The sequence below is a fragment of the Patella vulgata genome, chromosome 1, assembly GCF_932274485.2.
Source record: "Patella vulgata chromosome 1, xgPatVulg1.2, whole genome shotgun sequence".
Classification (NCBI taxonomy): domain Eukaryota; kingdom Metazoa; phylum Mollusca; class Gastropoda; family Patellidae; genus Patella; species Patella vulgata.
Genome location: NC_065879.2, coordinates 94278860 through 94298144, shown reverse-complemented (window position 1 = coordinate 94298144; position 19285 = coordinate 94278860). Strand labels below are relative to the sequence as shown.

Sequence of the window (19285 nt, the reverse complement as noted above, 5' to 3'; positions counted from 1 at the left end):
AGGCCTAATAATCCAGGCAATGAATGATTTTATTGGAAAAATGATGTCAAAAATGGAAGTCAAGTTCGACCATCAAATTTAATATGAAAGAAATCCGTGCCAGTCATTTTCTCAAAACCAAATATTAGTATTAGTAGTCCTCAGCTTCCATTATTAATAGAATTGTCCTCAGCCCCGCAGTGGGTGAGATATAGCATCATGAAATTTATATGTTTTAGCATATAGCAAAAACTACGTCTCAAAATAAATTCCTCATAGCCTCAAATGGTTTTGGAAAAATTTAATAGTCATATATATTGAAGTAGTACACATTATCATTCATAAAAAAAAATAATTAAAAAAAAAAAAATCAATAGACAATGTATGGGAAATATTTAAATTTAGGGATTTTTTTTTTTAAAAAAATGACGGGTTTTTAACTCTAAAATGGCCATAGCTGGTTCTCCGTAACTACAAGGTTGGTGACCCTCATATTTCATGTGGGGTATACAGGCTACCCAATAACCAAATCTGCAAAGATTGGTCAAAATCACCCGACACCGCTTGTGCCGTTTTTATAAAATTTTGCATGATTCTCTCGCGAACTCATTCTTAAACACGACGAACAGGTTTCGACTGCATGGTTGGATGAAATATTTTTATATCCAGTCGACTCATGCGTTGTAGCCCGAAGTACCCATTTTCACTCCATTGTCGTTCAATCGAGTACGCCCATTATCAATGAACATGTTATAGCAAAGACAAGAGTGCGATCAACTGAAGACGGCGAAGAAGATAATTAACGACAGACTTGACCTATTCAAAATGCCTACGCATGTTAAATGAAATAAAAATCAATATAATAAAATTTTGAATGTACAGAAAGGTTTATCATTTTTAAAGGGAATAACATTCTGGTGATTCGAAGTTCTATTATAATAATACTTCCGGTTTTCGAAGTTACAATATTTCCGGTTTTGAGAAAACTGGGTATTCCGACACTCTGCGTAATCCGACATATTGTAACGATCCCGTACAATGTCGGATGTGACAGAGTGCACTGTATGTATTCTCTAATTTATATATTTTTAAACCTATGCTATTCTGGTATCCGTCCCAAAAATCGTGTTGTTTTCAACTTTCATTTTCATGTTTCGATTTCTCTGCACATGGAGCAGCTAGAGTAAAAATTTGAAAAGAAGGTGAAAAGCTAGCCTTTTATTTATGAAAATAACCTCATTTGAAGCCGCAGTTTCGTACCAATCAACAATACTACGAGCAAGAAAAGCCGATACGCAAATCACACTGGCGTATCTGAAGCGTGACTCGCAACAACGAAATTACGTCAGCGGTTCACCGCTTCACTGGCGTACCTAGTTAAAGCTACAATTTCATATTTTTAAGTTATATTTTTATTAAAATAAAGCCCTAAAATAGATGGTATCCATAAACAGTCCTACCTTGTTAAAGAATAATCCTATTAATCCTATAATTCACTATTGCCAGCTGAGAAATTGGCAAAAATATCATTTTCAGCTTCAAATTCAAACGTTTGAACATAGCTATTCCATGGAGGTAATAGGAAAACAAGGGAGGTAATTGTGTTATTATTTCCTGTGTCAATGATTTTTAAGGATGGGAAATAATGCCCATGATCGTATAATAGTGAGTTGATATCCTATTGAGCAAAAGACATCGAAACAAATGTTTTGACTTTCTTAGAAAATTTGAAATTCTCGCTTTAAATAATCTTGTTTTTCTAAATTGATTTTAATTTAGATCTAAATTGTATGATTAATTTTGTTTAAAAAAAACCCCCATAAAATTGCGATAATTATTCTTGTTGACGTCAGAAATATGTGACGTCATTGATAAAACGCATCAATAAAAATATTTCTATGAGACGCATAATCTCGCTTTCGCGAGATTTGGTAAGTTGGCATGACAGTTTTAGTTACGCTCCTGTGTTACTGGAAAAGAGCTTTGCTCAAGCACGCTTCAGAACTTCGCTCTATAATATTCTCATAAATAAAAAAAAGTTACGGTCTGAGTCAGGTTAAAGTGTTGTCGTCGTGTATAAACATGGCCCCTTTTTTAAACTTGTTCTTTGTCCATCTATTAGGGGTTTCAGGTCAAAGTTTTCTAATGATGTTGTAACTTTTATATATTACAGGAAACTAATAATGTTATAACTTTTATATTTTACAGGAAATTGATGATGTAACTTTTATATATTACATGAAACTAATGATGTTATAACTTTTATATATTACAGGAAACTAATGATGTTATAACTTTTATATATTACAGGAAACTAATGCTGTTATAACTTTTATATATTACAGGAAACTAATGATGTTAAAACTTTTATATATTACAGGAAACTAATGCTGTTATAACTTTTATATATTACAGGAAACTAATGATGTTATAACTTTTATATATTACAGGAAACTAATGCTGTTATAACTTTTATATATTACAGGAAACTAATGATGTTATAACTTTTATATATTACAGGAAACTAATGATGTTATAACATTTCATCAATGTGTTGTGTGTGATGAGATTTTTCAACAACTCGATGATTTAGAACAACACAATAAAATACATGTTAAAGAAGAGAAAACTGATGATGTAGATGGATATTGTCATGTTAAAGAAAAGAAAACTGATGATATAGATGAATATTGTCATGTTAAAGAAGAGAAAACTGATGATGTAGATGAATATTGTCGGGTTCAATTTAAAGCAGAGAAAACTGATGATGTAGATGAATATTGTCATGATAAAGAAGAGAAAACAGATGATGTAGATGAATATTGTCATGTTAAAGAAGAGAAAACTGACGATGACAGTGTTGAAAACGGTTTAGAAGCAGATGAGTTGGTTTCATTTAACGAAAGCCAGTCATTTAAGAAACACATGAGAACTCATATAGGGGGAAAACCTTATAAATGTGATGTTTGTAATAAATATTTTTCAAAGAGTAGTAATCTAGTGACGCATTTGAGAATTCATACAAGTGGAATTAACTGTGGTCTTTGTCTGTATTGTGGTGGAGTTGCGTCCCTTTCTAATCCGACACGGTGCCGATTTCCAGGAATTGCCACTTTCCACATGGGTTTCCGACCTCAACAATATTTTAGATTACTAATTTAGTGTTTATTTTCATAATTGTAAGTAAAAGTTTGAGTGCATCTGCGCGTGTCAGACAATTTCAATAAAAAAAGAAACCTTCAACAATTATGTACCGCATGTCCACTTATGTACCGCATGTCAACCGCCATTGGGCCTAACCATTTTTTGGGGACACGCGTGCATACTCTCTAAGAGTGGGGTTGAAAATCGTCCATAGCTGAGCACAACACTGTCTGAGCCCTCTAGCAGTGGAGCCGATCGCTATTATTAGCCCAGTCGGGACAGAACAGTAGGGCGATAAGTCCGATTTCGTTTTACTTTCGTTTTGGGATACATAAAATATTTGGGTCATTAAGGATCAAAAGTTCATATTACATGTTGATGACCTCTTAAACTGGCCTTTTCCACATTCATACGTCTAATAGGTTCACGTTTGGCTTCCACACTAGCCAAATGGGGCTCATAGTGATCTACCTTGCTGTGGTGGGTGCATGTCTCCAACATTTTTAAAATATTATTTTGTAATTCATCCCTTCTACTAATTCGTGCGGAATAACTTCCGGTATCCAATATATTCTTGCGATGAAATAAATAAAGATGAATTTACACCACACTGTCTGAACCGTCATAAATTTTAAACGGATTTATTCCATTATGAACAAACTACTTAATTATGGTTATTATAAACTTGTCTGTGTGTTTGAAATCACCTCCGCTTAAATAAAGTCTATTGTGCAAGTTCTTTCTTTCAAAATTGAAATCCTCACAAACTATGACTTCGAGAAATACAAAAATAGGAGCTAATTACATCAATTATCGGGATAAATCATTTCGTACAAGGGGATGGCGGCAAGGCGTGTCTATCGTAACGGTATGTGACTCTTTTACAACAATTTAGATTTTGTGTATGAATAAGCTATTATTCTCGGTCTCAGTAATGAATTTGGGCGGTTATCCATATAAATATTCCCATAGTCCGTTATTTTGTCTTGTTTTAGCCGATTGATTAGAGAGTTGGGTGGGATGATTTTTCTTTTGAACACTGCTGCAGAACAGAAAGAACGACATTCATTTTATGGGCCTTGAATATCACCCTTGAATATCTTTAATATTTACTGATGAACTTAAGCAGTCTTGTCAATTAACCTTCGCAATCTGCTGTGGCTGGGGTAAATACCGATGTAAATTATTTATCGTGTATGCCGTTATTCATGCATCCATTTACCGGGACGGTCTTGATTTTTGTGGTACTTTTTATCGTCCCGTCCCGATGCCTCTCAAATACCAAGATGTTCCGGTTTTTAAATCACTCCACAGATAAAAAATAATTTTGGGTGTTTTTCAGTTGAAAAAATAATAACACAAATGACATTATTAAACTGGTGATCAATACTTCATAATACCACTTCTAATCTAAATATTTTATAGCTTAGTACATAACACAACATATTACATATATTTTGAGTGTAACTACCATCACAAAATGGCGGAGAACACATCTCCCAACTTCTAGAAAATGGTAACACATGTCTTGGTTTCTACTATAAATATTCTGGTAACCCTATACAAACCAAAAAGTATTCAAAACATCATACCTATTTCATGTATTTCCAATATCTTACGCTGTGTAAGAACTTCAGAATGTTAATATCGGTATTAGGTCAGGATGTAAAAGTCTTCTGTATGTCAGGATGTAAAAGTCTACTGTATGTGATTATGTAATAATAATGTTCTTCAACTTCATTAAGACAGACGATAATACATGTCTGTATCTTATTAACGACTACTCGGAAATGGACATGTCAATTATGAAATTCACTATCAGTAGGATTGCATTCTCAAATATTAGCTATTAGTCAGAAGCGGACAACAAACAGCATGACACGCCACATCAAAGAATAACCACATCAAACAGCAAGAAAAAGTGGATACACCAGATCAAACAACAAGAACAAGTGGATTCATCACACCAAACAACAAGAACAAGTGAATACATCACATCAAACAACAAGAACAAGTGGACACATCACAACAAACAACAAGAACAGGTGGATACATCACATCAAACAACATGAACAAGTGGATACATCACTTTCGTATTAACGAAATATTATTTCGTATTAATGAAATGATGGGACTTGAGATAGTTTCTATTATGAGTAAGGTGCTGTATGGATGTATAGACTAATAGACAGTGGTAGAATTTTAATTCCAGGAAAAGGTTAGTCTCACACATTTCCCCCGTCTTCATTAATTCGGTTGATGCAGATAAGTAAGAAATGAAATGGGGTTAATTAAACGATTTGAATGTCTATTACAAACTTAACAAACCATTTTAATAACGGCGTGGTTTCGATTCTCTTGACAAGGAGTAGGGTCGCCTGTCCAAACTCGTGGGCTTTCTCCAGGTTCTGTCGTTTTCCCCCGCTGCTAAAGATCCCTAAGCGCAACTGAATTATTGAAATAAAATTTAACATAATATTCCATCTTCAATAGTCCGATTGACGCAGAAAAGAACGAATATTAAATGAAATGAAATGGAGTTTAACGTCCTACTGTTCTGCTCCGCCTGGGTTAATGAAGACGGGTTTGTACTATACAGTGTACTACGAGGGAAACTTTGTTCATATAGCGGCGCTATGGCCTACTCTTATATTGAATTCTGACAGAGGGTACTTTGTGTGCACGCGAATATGTACCTGGGAACTCAGTTTTGGGTCCCATCCGAAAGACTATACGTTATCCCTTGCCAGACCCCCCACCCCGCAATACTGTCAAAGAGGAAACACGCTGGAAAATTCTATCACTGAATTTCAACTGGCAAAAGATACTGGCGGACTATTGAGCTTTCGCTAAAATGGGCCATTTCAAACAATAATAGTAGTCTACTATTGTCAAGAGTGCAAAATATAATATTATTGGGGTCCCCCGTCAAATTTCATTTCCACTTGCCAGCAGATTGATTGGCATGGCAAGCAAACGGACTTACTCGCATGTAGGTCCATTGTATGTAATTTGCAGCATGTTAAATGTCCCCTGATATTTGGAATGGGTTATCGATGTTGCAACGACTCATACCCCACCTTGATTTGCTGACTTGCATGGTGTAGAAAAGTTTCAATATACTATTTTCACACGACTAGAAAATAGTTTGTTTTGTAGGGTGTTTTTCTTTGGGGTGCATAACATATATTACTTGGCATAAAAAAAACAGAGCAAATAATGTTGACCGAAACTGCTAAGTGGTTGAGCCACTTTCAGATTTAAAATTTGAAACTGTGATACGCCAATATAGCATGCGATTATAATGACCGCTATGCCGGTTTCTCTGTCGACATAATGTGGAAGTGAGAATCCGTGCATAACGGGCTCTTTGACAACCGTACCGATGAAATACACGTGTTCTCTGTTCAAACACGACTTTGATTTCTATATTATACGCTGTTATAATACTTTTTTTCATTTAGGAAGCGGGCGTTGAATAGAGGAAGATGGAGGAATTTCTTCTCAGTAGAAATGTTTCTTTAGAAAACATTACTAAAATGAAAGAAGATGGTGTAAGTACATGCCTTAAAATCCAAACCAGGGACTTGGGAATTCCCACATAACACACTAGGGGTGGGCATGCAAGTGACGACCATATTTTGCAAGAGATGGCATTGAAAAGGAAAATCGATAGGGCTGTATGCATGGCCGCAGATGTTGTTAAATTTTAGGGGGGGGGGGGGAACGGAGGTGGCGGGCGGAGGGTTCTGCTGGGGGTCCTCTATCCATCTCTCGAAAATGTGGGCGTATCCTGCCTGGCAGCCGCCAGCCTATTTTTAAATTAAATTTTAGATGGCGAACCGTTCCAACCTATTTAAAATCTTGAGCATCCGATGCCATCGAGAGTTGATTATGGTCTTGTTTTTTTAATAAATGTCTAATAACGAATAGTTTAGATAATATTTTAGACCCAAAGAAAGACCTGCAATAGGCAAATTTAGCTCTTGCATAATGTATGTTTAATGTAGTGCGGTGTATAGTTAATACCAAAGATGGGTTGCCAGGCAACGAAACATACGCCCACAGCAGCTAAATCGTCCGGGCGGTCAACAAGGGTTGTCGCATATTCATTCTTTTGTAGGTAATTAGGGGCATTTAATAGACAATTTCATACAGGCGTCATTATAATTTTGATCGTTTGAGGGTTCCCAAGGTTCTAAAAACTAAAACAAGAGCCTAGCTCTGGAAGTCATCTACAGAAATTGTTGAAACTTTCATTTTACTAATTAAAATAATGCATATAAATTTTGTACGGATCTGATGATAAGTTTTGTGATAAGTTTTGTCGTTCGAACATTCCCAAGGTTCAACAAAGTAAAACAAGGGTCATAACTTTAGAAGTAATTGACAGAAATTTGCTGAAATCCAACAGGCTTCTTCGTTTTACTAATTTAAAGGGACAATAATACTCTTGCTGGCTTGACAGGTCCAGAAAAAAAATTAGCATTATTCTAACTACTATATGTTTAAGTGTCCTACTTGTGTAAATTATCCATTACATCCTATTTTACTTGTCCAGAGGGTTCAAAAATATTTTTAAATCTAAGTTAAAATATTTTTAAATCTAAGTTACATTTGAAAAGGTTTACGTAATGCTTTTAAAACCATGTAGTTGAATTTCCAATTTTTTAAATTCGGTGTGTTAAGATGAAATTTGTATCATCAATTAATTGGAATATTGTAAAATAGTACAATTTGTTGACCAGAATAATGATTGGGACATATTATTCAGTTACGACAAGAGTGTTATTGGGCCTTTAAATGATACATAAAAATTTCATACAGATCGGGCGATAACTTTTATTGTTCGAGCGTTCACAAGGCGCAACCAAGTGAAACGTGGGCCGTAACGAAGGGCGTAATGAAATAAATTGCTTCTTCATCTCACTAATTCAAACGACATATATCAATTTCAAAATGTGGGCGTATTCTGCCTGACAGTGCCAGCCTATCTTTAAACTAGATTTTGATTCAAAGAAATCAAGGGACTATTAAAATTGGCCTGTCAGTAAGTGTTCATCGCACTTTTCCGTTTTCGGAACACAATGACAATAACTCTCCTTCTATTTTAATTGAGCTAGAATGTTCAAACTTGGCGTAGGCGTGTATAGCCACAGGAGTCTGACCTTCTATCCGTATAAATACATCATCATACCCAACTAGACAATATATATAATAATTTTTTTATTATTATTATATATTGTCTAGTTGGGTTTGGTGTAGGTTTGGTATATCATATAATGAATCGATAGGTCAGACCTCTGTGGTAAGGCGAATGTAGTTGATGTAGTTCGAAGATGAGCATTTTGTCCTTAGTTTGAGTACAAATAAGCAATTTGATCGATTGATGCTTTGGGAAATGATAACTTTAGTTCTAATTAAGTGACACTGATCATCGAACTTGATGTATAGTTTCATTACATTTCGTTAAGTTAGAAAATGAGGATTTTCTTGCTTGGGGTAAGCCGAGTGATAAGCAAATTCCTTTTTGAACACAATATACAATATTTAACATATACATTATGCAAGAGTTAAATCTGCCTATTGCAGGTCTTTCTTTAGGCCTGAAATGTTAACTAAGTTATTAATTAGACATTAACAAAGCTGCTGGTGGACGTATTTCCACGCTTTGCGTTGCTATCTTTAGTTTTAGTTTCAATAACTTCTGGTAATTTCTTCTGGAGTTATGGCCCTTTTTTCACTTTGTTGCACCTAGTGAACGCTCTAACGACAAAAGTTATCATCCAATATGTATGAAATTTATATGCATCATTTAAATTAGTAAAACGAAGAATCCTATTGAATTTTAGCAATTTCAGTTAATTACGCCGTGAGTTATGGTCATTGTTTCTCCTTGTTGTATCTTGTGCATGCTCTATCGACAAAAGTTATTATCCGATCTGTCCATGAAATTTGTATGTGTCGTTTAAATTAGTAAACCGAACAAGCCTATTGAGTTTCAGCAAATTTCTGTTAATTACATCTAGAGTTATGGGCCTTGTTTCACTTGTGAACGCTCAGACGACAAAAGTTATCACCCAATCTGTATGAAATTCATATGCTTTATTTAAATTAGTGAATCAAAGAGGCCTATTGAATTTCAATAACTTCCGGTAATTTCTTGTGGAATTATGGCCCTTGTTCAGTTTGTTGCACCTTGTGAACGCTCTAACGACAAAAGTTATCATCCAATCTGGATGAAATATATTGAATTTCAACAATTTCCGTTAATTATATCTAGATTTATCGCCCTGGTTTCACTTGAATCTTGTGGACACTCTATTGACAACAGTTATCATCCGATCTGTATGAAATTTATATGCATCATTTAATTTAGTGAAACGGAGAAGCCTATTGATTTCAGCAATTTCTGTTAATTACGCCGTGAGTAATGGCCCCTGTTTCACTTTGTTGCACCTTGTGAATGCACTAACGACATAAGTTATTATCTGATCTCTATCAAATGTATATGTATCGTTTAAAGGAGCTAAGTCGCTAACATTTTGGACCTAGAAATGGACACAAATGGGTAGCAACACATATAATAATGTAATATGAATGTGTATACCTGATTTGCATTCAATTGTTTCCGTTTTTACTCTAATTTCAAAAAAGGTATATTGGTGAAATACGCGAGGTATCCCAATCGATGGGCGATTGCTAGCGTCTGGTTATTCCAGTCTACACAGGAAGTGTCATGTTTGGCCAGGGATCACGCACAATACTTCTTTACCACAGCATTTGTGTAGAATCCGCGTCCAGGATATGAACAATCGCATTGACTTGTGTGATATTTTAGCCTCGTTCTCCCAGTGCCTTATTACAATTGATGCTGATAGACGCACTATGGTACACGATTCGTGTACCAATGTTAAAAAAATTATTTTATCTTAAATATTGGATATCAGAAGCTCATTTTTTCCCGGTAAGTTAACATCATCAATGTTGATTTAAATTGACCAATAATTCGTGTTTTCGATGTCGAAGATTTTGGAGGATTGTGAGTTACGGACTTAGGTCCTTTAAATTATTGAAATGAAGAAGCCTATTGAATTGCAGCAATTTCGTTAATTACATCTAGAGTTATGTCCCTTGTTTCACTTTGTTGAATCTTGTGAACGCTCTAATGACAACAGTTATCATCCATTCTGTATGAAATTTATATGCATCATTTAATTTAGTGAAACGAAGAAGCCTATTTAATTTCAGCAATTTCTGTTAATTACGCCTTTAGTTATGATGGTCCTTGTTTCACTTGGTTGCACCTTAAGAACGCTTTACTACAAAAGTTATCATCCGATCTGTATGAAACTTATATGTATCGTTTAAATTAGTAATTACTTTGTTGAACCTTGTGAATGTTCGAACGACAAAAGTTATAATCCGATCTGTATGGAATTTTTATGTAGTAAAGCGAAAGTTTCAACAATTTCTGTAGATTACTTCCAGAGTTAAGGCCCTTGTTTTAGTTTTTAGAACCTTTTGAACCCTCAAACGACCAAATTTATAATGCCATCTGTAAGAAATTGTCTATTAAATGCCCCTAATTACCTACAAAAGAATAAATATGCGACAACCCTTGTCGACCACTCGGGCGATTTAGCTGCTGTGGGCGTATATATTTCGTTGCTTGGAAACCTATCTTTTGAATTGTCAGATATCCTCTTAATTTCTCATATAACAACTTTGGGTCTTCGAAGGAATTATTAGTGAGCAGAAATTCGGCCATGTATCTGTTATCACTCATCACTCCAGTCAGTTATATAGAGGGATAACTCGTGTTTTCCTTTTGCGTTCTTCACTCCCCTTTCTTGAAAGCTTCATAACGCATCTAACGTAGCAGTGATCTCTGTGTTATTTGGAATTTGTTTAACAAGTTCTATCACATATGTGATAATGACTGACACCAATATTGTCCTTTAAGTCAGTTATATAGAGGGATAACTCGTGTTTTCCTTTTGTGTTCGTCACTTCCGATTGTTAAAACCCGCGTCATTTGCAATTTTCGCTAAAATCTTAAATTCTCACTACGTGGTGTAAGCGATGCTAATGTTCAATGAAATTGGTTATATAACTTTTTATTATAAATAACAAAATCAAAATACCAACGCTAGATAATCTCCGGGCATGGATGCAATTGGAATTAAAACCGGCGAACAACAAAATGGTGGGAGGCTTATATAGCGAGCGCCATAGATCGATGAAATTTCAATCCAGCATAACTTTGAAAATACTGAACGAAATCAAATCATTTTTGCAACGATTTCGCCATTAGAGATTCATAGTTCACAATATTCGACAGGAATTCCTGTTACACAAAAATGAGAACCCTATCACATTGAACTTTGTGCATTCATTGTATTAATGCTTTTCGACCCTGCTCTCAAGGCCTCCCTTTTTCATGGATTCTTTTTAATTCTTTTTCATGAATTTAGATTTAACAGTTGGTGAAATGAAATGGGGTTTAACGTCCTACTGTTCTGCTCCCAACCTGGGCTAATGAAGACGGGCATATGCCATACAGTGTGCTATGAGGTGAATTTTGCCCAGGCAGCAGCGCTACGGCCTACTCTTATATCAAATTCCAACTGCCAAGGGATCTTTTACGTCCACCCAATGTGTACACAGGACCTCGGTTTTTCGTTCCATACGAACGACTAGACAGCTGTCCTTGTCAGGCCCTCCGTCCTGCATCAATGACAAGGGGAAACCACGCCGGAAAATCGGGATGAACTTTCTTGGCCAATGCAGGGGTCGAACAACCGACCTCCAGGCTAGCGAGCCGGTGTTTTGTTTTTTTTTCTTGTAATATATTTATTCACAGAATATAATTATACATTATAATATTTACAGTATTTCATAATTATCACACCTTTAATTTATTTTTTACTATATAAGAAAAACACAGGCAGAGTATAATACAGAAATATACAATAATAAAAACAAGTATTTTTCATTTTTTTTAATATGTATAGTCTAAGAGTTGAGTATGTATAAAAGATTAAAAAGTTGAGCATAATATATACAAATAAAATCATTGCCTGTGTTTTGCCTACCTACATTTATAATACAATACCGCTTTTAGGTACCTTTAGTGTCAATGAAAAAACTTGGTTTTAAATACTAATTATAAATTTCAATGTTTCAATTATTGCAATATTTGATGACTTTAGGTATAAATTAAGGTCATATAGAGAAAAAGGTTTACAGTGGGATTTTGGAATGTAGAGTTTTTTGGATGTTGAGTTACATATGGTCTATCTAAAAATATGCTTCATATTTTAAAATATGACCATTAATGTTTCAAAAACTGCTATATTTGTTGACTACAATGGATACTAAAGTAAGTGTGAGCAAGAAAATTATTTATAATTCAGAATTGGCTGAGAATATCTTGTGAAAAGGTTTACAATAGGAGATTTCCATGTTAATTTTTGAGATGGCTGGTTAAGCAAGACTAATTATGATTTGTACAGTTAAGATAATGCTGGGTAATAGGGACTAGTATCATTGACACATATTGTGTGTATAAGTTATGGGTTAGAAGATAGGACTCATGCTTGCAGACAGCAATTCCTCTGCTATTTAAGAGAAATATTTTCATAAGGGATTATCTCAATTTTAAGAGTATCTAATTTAGTAAATTTAGATGTTATATTTAGGATTGAGTTTGTTTATTATGATTCCTACTATGATAATTAGCTTTTAGGTTTCTTTCATATCTAAAGTTATTTATTAAACAAGGTAGATTAGTTCTATATTAGATTGAAATAGATGAATGACTTCGAAGCTCTTCTGATAAGGTCTTAGGAAGAATATTGAAGGGTGTTCTGAATTATTCGGGTATTCTCGTCACTAAATTTTTCGAGCTTAAAAACATGTTAATTAGGAGTGTTTGAAGGTTTTATCCTTTTTATATTAGTTTAACAATTGAATATGATTACTAATTAGGAGTTCTTCGGAAGAGGCGTTCGAGGATTGTGCTGGAGTTAATGAAATGAATTAATGTATTAAGAGGAGTGTTTAGAGGTGTGCTAAGCACGGTTGATTTATCTACAAAGTTAAATAAAAACGTTTGAGGGTTTTGGCTATACGTTATATAATTAGACGTTCTTCGGAAGAGGCGTTCGAGGGAAAAATCGTTGAATCGTCATAATAGTGAGAAATAGTAAGAGATTCTGAATCGAATAAAAAAACGACAAGATCTCCCAAGTATGGAGATTTTGACTTTATTATGTTAGACGATAAAAGATGGAATATGGCCCCTGATTGTAAGAAAAATCATGTATGTAGCTTGTGGACACTATAGAGGTCACAATTTTTTATCCGATTTTTTTGACACTTGAAATGTAAATTTATAACTCGAAGATCTCGATTCCTTTCGATATTCGCTCATATCGGACCGAAACCTCCTGAATTATGGCCCCTGATTGTACGAAAAATCACGTTTTTAGCTTGTGGACCCTGTACAAGTCACAATGTTTATCCGATTTAAAAAAAAAAAATGTTTGAATATATCACCGTTACATCCTAAGGATGGTTGAGTTTGAATTTCGTAAAAATCGGACCAAAACTGACGGACAAAATGGCCGTCCCTCGTACGCAAGTATTGTAAAGATGGTATATCAAGGTTGTGGATCATCTAGAGGCCAAAATTTTGATCCGATTTTGATGAAACTTTACATTTATCTTTATATCACAAAGATCTTGATTCCTTTTAATATTCTCGTATATTAGAGTGTAACTTCCTGAATTATGGCCCCTAATTTTACGAAAAATCACGTTTGTAGCTTGTTGGCTCTATAGAGGTTGAAATTTTTATCCAATTTTAAAATCCGTTTGAATATATCACCTTTATACCCTAATCATGGTGGAGTTTGAATTTCGTGAAAATCGGACCAAAACTGCTAGACAAAATGACCGCCCCTTGTGTGCAAATAGTGTAAAAATAAGGTATATCAACGTTGTAGAACCACGAGAAGCCACAATTTTGATCCAATATTGACGAAACTTTTGATTTATTTTTATATCTCAAAGATCGTGGTTCCTTTTGATAACCGCGCATATCCGAACCTAACTTCCTGGATTATGGCCCCTGATTGTTCTAAAAATCGTATTTTTAGCTAGAAGTCACAATTTGTATTCAATTTTAAAAAATATTTAAAGATACATTCACAGATAAAGAGCTGACAGTTCTCATTATAATAGTTAAAAACTAGATAATGTAAAGGTAATTCGTTGAAAATTTCAGTCAAATTGATCTACTATGAACCGAGATATCAGCCCGTCTAGCCTCGTTCATCATTACTAAAATTAGTAGTTAAAAAGCATAGTCTCGATTATCCACTGTTTTGATTTAATTAGCATATAGGATCCCAATCCAGTCGATATCGAAGGCTAGCCCTGACATCGAGAGTTGGTTATGGTCTGGATAAGTTAATTAATGTCTAATTGATAATTTAGATAAGATTTCAGGCCTAAAGAAAGACATGCAAAAGGCAGATTTAGCTCTTGCATAATGCATGTTTAAATATATAACCTTTTCACATCGATGAAGGTTGAGTTCGAATTTCGTAAAAATCTGACCGAAACTGATGGTCAAAATGGCCGCTCCATTTAGTTTATATCCTTAAGATCCTATAGGTTCCTGTAGATATTCACGCATATCGGACAGTAACTACCGGGATTATGGCCCCTGATTGTACGAAAAATCTCTTCTTTGATTTAGCTTGTTCACTATCCATCTCTTGCAAAATGTGGGAGTATCTTGCATGGCAACCGCTTGCTTTATTTCTTGAATATGCATGTCCAGAAAACGATAGGTAACCACAGAATGAATATTAATATGATACGGTAGCTATGTGGCATTTCCAAAGTCAAACTTGCGAACTCTAAGTTCAAAAGTTTTTCACAATATTGACCTTTGTTCTTTTTCAAACTGCATATACCTATACATACGCTCTGATGTGTTGGTATTAAAATACCAAATGCAATCGGAAGTGGGAATTTGAAAGTAGAAATATGGATGTTGAGAGTTCAGAGGTTTTGTGGATGTATGTGAAACTCCACATCCATGTCGTTATTTGGTATTCTGTTCATTTACTAATATGTATCATTTTTTTATTCCAGATAGGTGAAACCGTAATACTACAAATGTCATCGGAAGATCTCCAAAAATATATCCCGAAGTATGGCGATTGCTTAGCTTTATTTTCCTTCCTTAAGCAACAAAAGCAGATGGAGGTAGGCTGTGCACCTTCTAGTTCTACGTATAAGAAAATGACACTACGAGACAGACTTGCAGCTAAACTAAAAAGCAAAATAAACAAAGAACACGATAGGCGGTCTCTGCCCCAAACTGGTAATAAAAATGCGAAAAAAGGGACTAAATAGGTCGAAGTTGGTTGGTTGCACCAGTACTCTGAAGACTGTGAGCCTAGACAAGTTCGGTCTCAGAATGGTGGGGGCACTCGAAGTATTGATATAGAAGTTGATGAAGACATGTCAGACCTTTTACGAAAAGCACAAACCCTTTTCTTTCCAGACGGTCAATCTAAAAAAGGGTCCGTTTCAGAATTCAATTTTGGATATCTGACCAAACGCAAGTAAAATTAGCCAATGATGTAACTGTAAGGGAAGTTTGCAATTCAGCCAAGTTCAAACGACTTCGATTTTATATGATTACGGGCCGGCTAGTATTCCTATTCGCAATGAAACAGACAGCAAAACACCCGACCAATCCCAAAACACACAAACAGAAGCTGATGACATACAACTAATTTCAGACAACATTATATCATCACACTCCGACGACAGTGAACTAGAGTCAGTTGAATTCTTTGTTGACCCGTTTGTGTATCAGTCTCCTACGTATTTATCAGATGATAGTTTACCCACACTTGACATTATCAGAGAAAGTTACATACCAGAAATAGTGCACGAAGATTCACAAGTAGGACCGGTCGGGACAGGAGTAAATAAACTACACATTCACAGAACATTAATTCAAGAAGAACTTGTTGCTTGTTTTAAGGCCCCAGAAATTGTCGACCAAAGTCTTTCGTTTTCATTTATCAACGAATTTGGTCACAACGCGGACGGGGTGTCACGAGACGCTTATTCTGGGTTTTGGGATTCATTTTATCAGCGAAATACTGATGGGGAAGCCTATCGCATCCCTTTGCTTGTCAACGAATACTCACTGGAAGAGTGGGGTGCCATAGGACGGATTCTTTTAAAAGGATTTACTGATCACAGATATTTGCCAATTCATTAAGCTCCAGTATTTATGATTGCTATAATCCACGGAGAAGAGAGTGTTACACCCGAGCTGATCACCAACAGTTTTATGGTTTGCCATACGAGACCGATGAGCTGTTAGGTATCTTAGATAGGTTTCAGTGCCACAAGATCCCCACACCGGAAGACCTAGATGCGCTTATTGTCCAGATAGGTCACAAAACACTTATCCAAGAACCAAATATGCGTTGGATGCAATAGCAAACATCGCTAGAGCACCTTTACAATTGCTCCTTCCCGATATTGAATCAATTTTGAACATGTATAGTTGGAACCATCTATCGCTAAAGTTATATCTTTGATTAAAGCTGTGCCAATGTCAAAAGAGGAGAATTCAAGTTTGGGATATTTATATCGTTTTATTAGAGGTCGAAACATTTGCCAGCTTTCAAAATTACTACGCCTAATGACTGGCGCTGATGTTGTTTCGGTGGAAAAAATTGATGTTTTATTTGTTATCCGTCATGGGAAAGGTAGAGTACCAACTTTTCACACATGTGGTCCAAGTTTAGAATTACCGTCTACTTATACCAGTTACCCAGACTTTCGAAATGAGTGGGAACATATATTAGATGACAAGGAAAGTTTTGGAATGGACATTGCTTAACTTTTACGAATGTGATGATAGTAACTTTGTTGATACATTTTATATTTTTAATAATGTGTGTCTTACAATGTTATGGTATCAGACATTTTCATTTAATTCGTTTGATGTATGATGTATCTCAGCTATCACACCCGAGTTGTCATTTCTTGGTTGTTCATAAATAACCTTTCCATATCCAAGTTTTGGATCCGTCATCATCATTCTGTTCATTTTGTGCCTGTACTTTGTTTCCTTTCAGTAATTTTAATTGTGTGTATTTTAAGAAAATATAGCTGATCTGCATCTATATGTACTCTGTAAAATATACAGTTACCCAAGTTTTTATAACCTGAAATAGTTTAAATAAAAATTTCTATGATATAATTAGACCTAGACTAAGTTGTCAGTCTTATTCTGTAGCTACGTTTTCAGCGCAAACGTTTTCAGAACGACGACGGTAAAATACTGAACCTAATTATATATTCGCAATCAAGGTTTTCGTTTCATCTGAGGAATAGATAAATTGTGATTGGTGTTGTGGGAAGGAGACGAGAACAGTCTGGGGTGGGTGCGGGCTTTGGCGGTAAACAAACACATACTTTAGGTCGACAGTGACATAGACAACTACCTTGAAATGTACTCGCCGTTGAAAGAATGGCCTGTGGAAAAGAATTGTGTAATGTGAATGAAGAGACAGTACCTACGGATCCTGGGTCCGTATCCAAGGGATCTCTTAAGTCTAAGATAGTCACTTAACTACTAGATATCACTTAAATGATAATATAGGTATCTTCCTGTGGGTTAAGGGTAAATGATATTCAAAGGCAATGTTACGTACTTTTAAGTGTTTAGTATTTTAGTGGTATCCAAAAGTCAGTTTAAGTGAAAACAATCCACTTAACTTTAAGTGATCTATGGGGGGAATCTTAAAGTTAAGCGAGTACACAATGTAGTCTACTAGTAGATGGCCCGTTATGGCGATTTTAAAAGTTAGCGGATTGAGATTGAAGTAAAAACAATGTCGCCGGGCGTAATTGGCCTCAACTTACATTTTTTTATCATCAGCTTTGATATGGTGGCTGATTGGTATCATGTCGTGATGTGGCTCTTCATGATTTCTCTTCGACAGGGGTGCAGGACGGAGGACTTAGCAAGGAATACCGTATAGTCGTTCGGATGAAACGAAAAACTGATGTCCCATGTACATATTGGCGTGCAAGTAAAAGACCCGCTGACGGTTGGAATTCAACAGAAGAGTAGGCCATATCGCCGCTATCCGGACAAAGTTCCCCCTCATAGAACACTGTATAGGGTATGCCCATTTTCATTAGTACAGTCGGGGCAGAGCAGTGGCACGTTAAACCCCATTTCATTTTCCTACTTTTCTGCACCAATCGAGATATTGATGTTGTAGTGCCACAAAAGTGTATATTATGGGTACTACCACCGATATGGCCAAGGCCTTTGAATACCAATTTAAGATAAGACACTTGGTTAAGTGAAAAAATTAAGTATTTTTACTTAACTTTAAGAAATCCTTTGAATACGGACCCAGGTGTATACATGTACTACTTAGCGCTATGTAATAGTCCCGCCAGTCAAGAGGTGGAGGGGGGGGGGCGCTATCACGAAGGAGAATTTATGAGACCAACATTTTCTAGAGCACTTTTTGCGTAGATTTCGCTTCTGGGTGGTGGTCAGGTTGTTAAAGGGCGTTTCCAAGATACGGCGGTGGGAAGGGTCTAATGTCTTAAATTGGGTTGATCATTTCATACCACTCGACATCTCTAATGGCGTGAAAAGTTATCCTGTTGATATAAATGATTATCAGAGTTGTAGATTAGTAAAACAGTAATATATAGCACTAAAATGGGTATGGTACAATACTGAAAATTGGGGGGGGGGGCGCAAAACAAATTTTGGGAACCAAAACCACATGGTTCCATATTTGTCTTGATGATCACCCTAAAGATAAGTAAAACATTAATTTCTAGCACTGAGAATCTCTAACATAGTAGTTAGGGAGCTAGGTTCAGGTTGTTTCGAAAATCGCGTACAAAATTTCTACTACGTTAGATGAGTGGACAGCGGTGTTCAATAATCTGAACCTTGATTCTTAAGTTGCGGGTCCCCTTCCCATGGGGGTTGGGGGTCCGACAAAGCGTTGAATTTTCAAGTTTAATTCCACTTTAGCGTACAACAATCAACTTTTGTGCATAAGTCGACAAACTTCAG

At 35.6% G+C, this 19285-nt stretch overlaps 1 protein-coding gene across 4 annotated transcripts in view; it reads left to right on the top strand.

The window, feature by feature from the left end:
* The window catches only part of LOC126816854 (zinc finger protein 239), a 138659-nt gene that overhangs the window by 65261 nt on the left and 54113 nt on the right, over positions 1 to 19285 (top strand). The window lies entirely within an intron of this gene.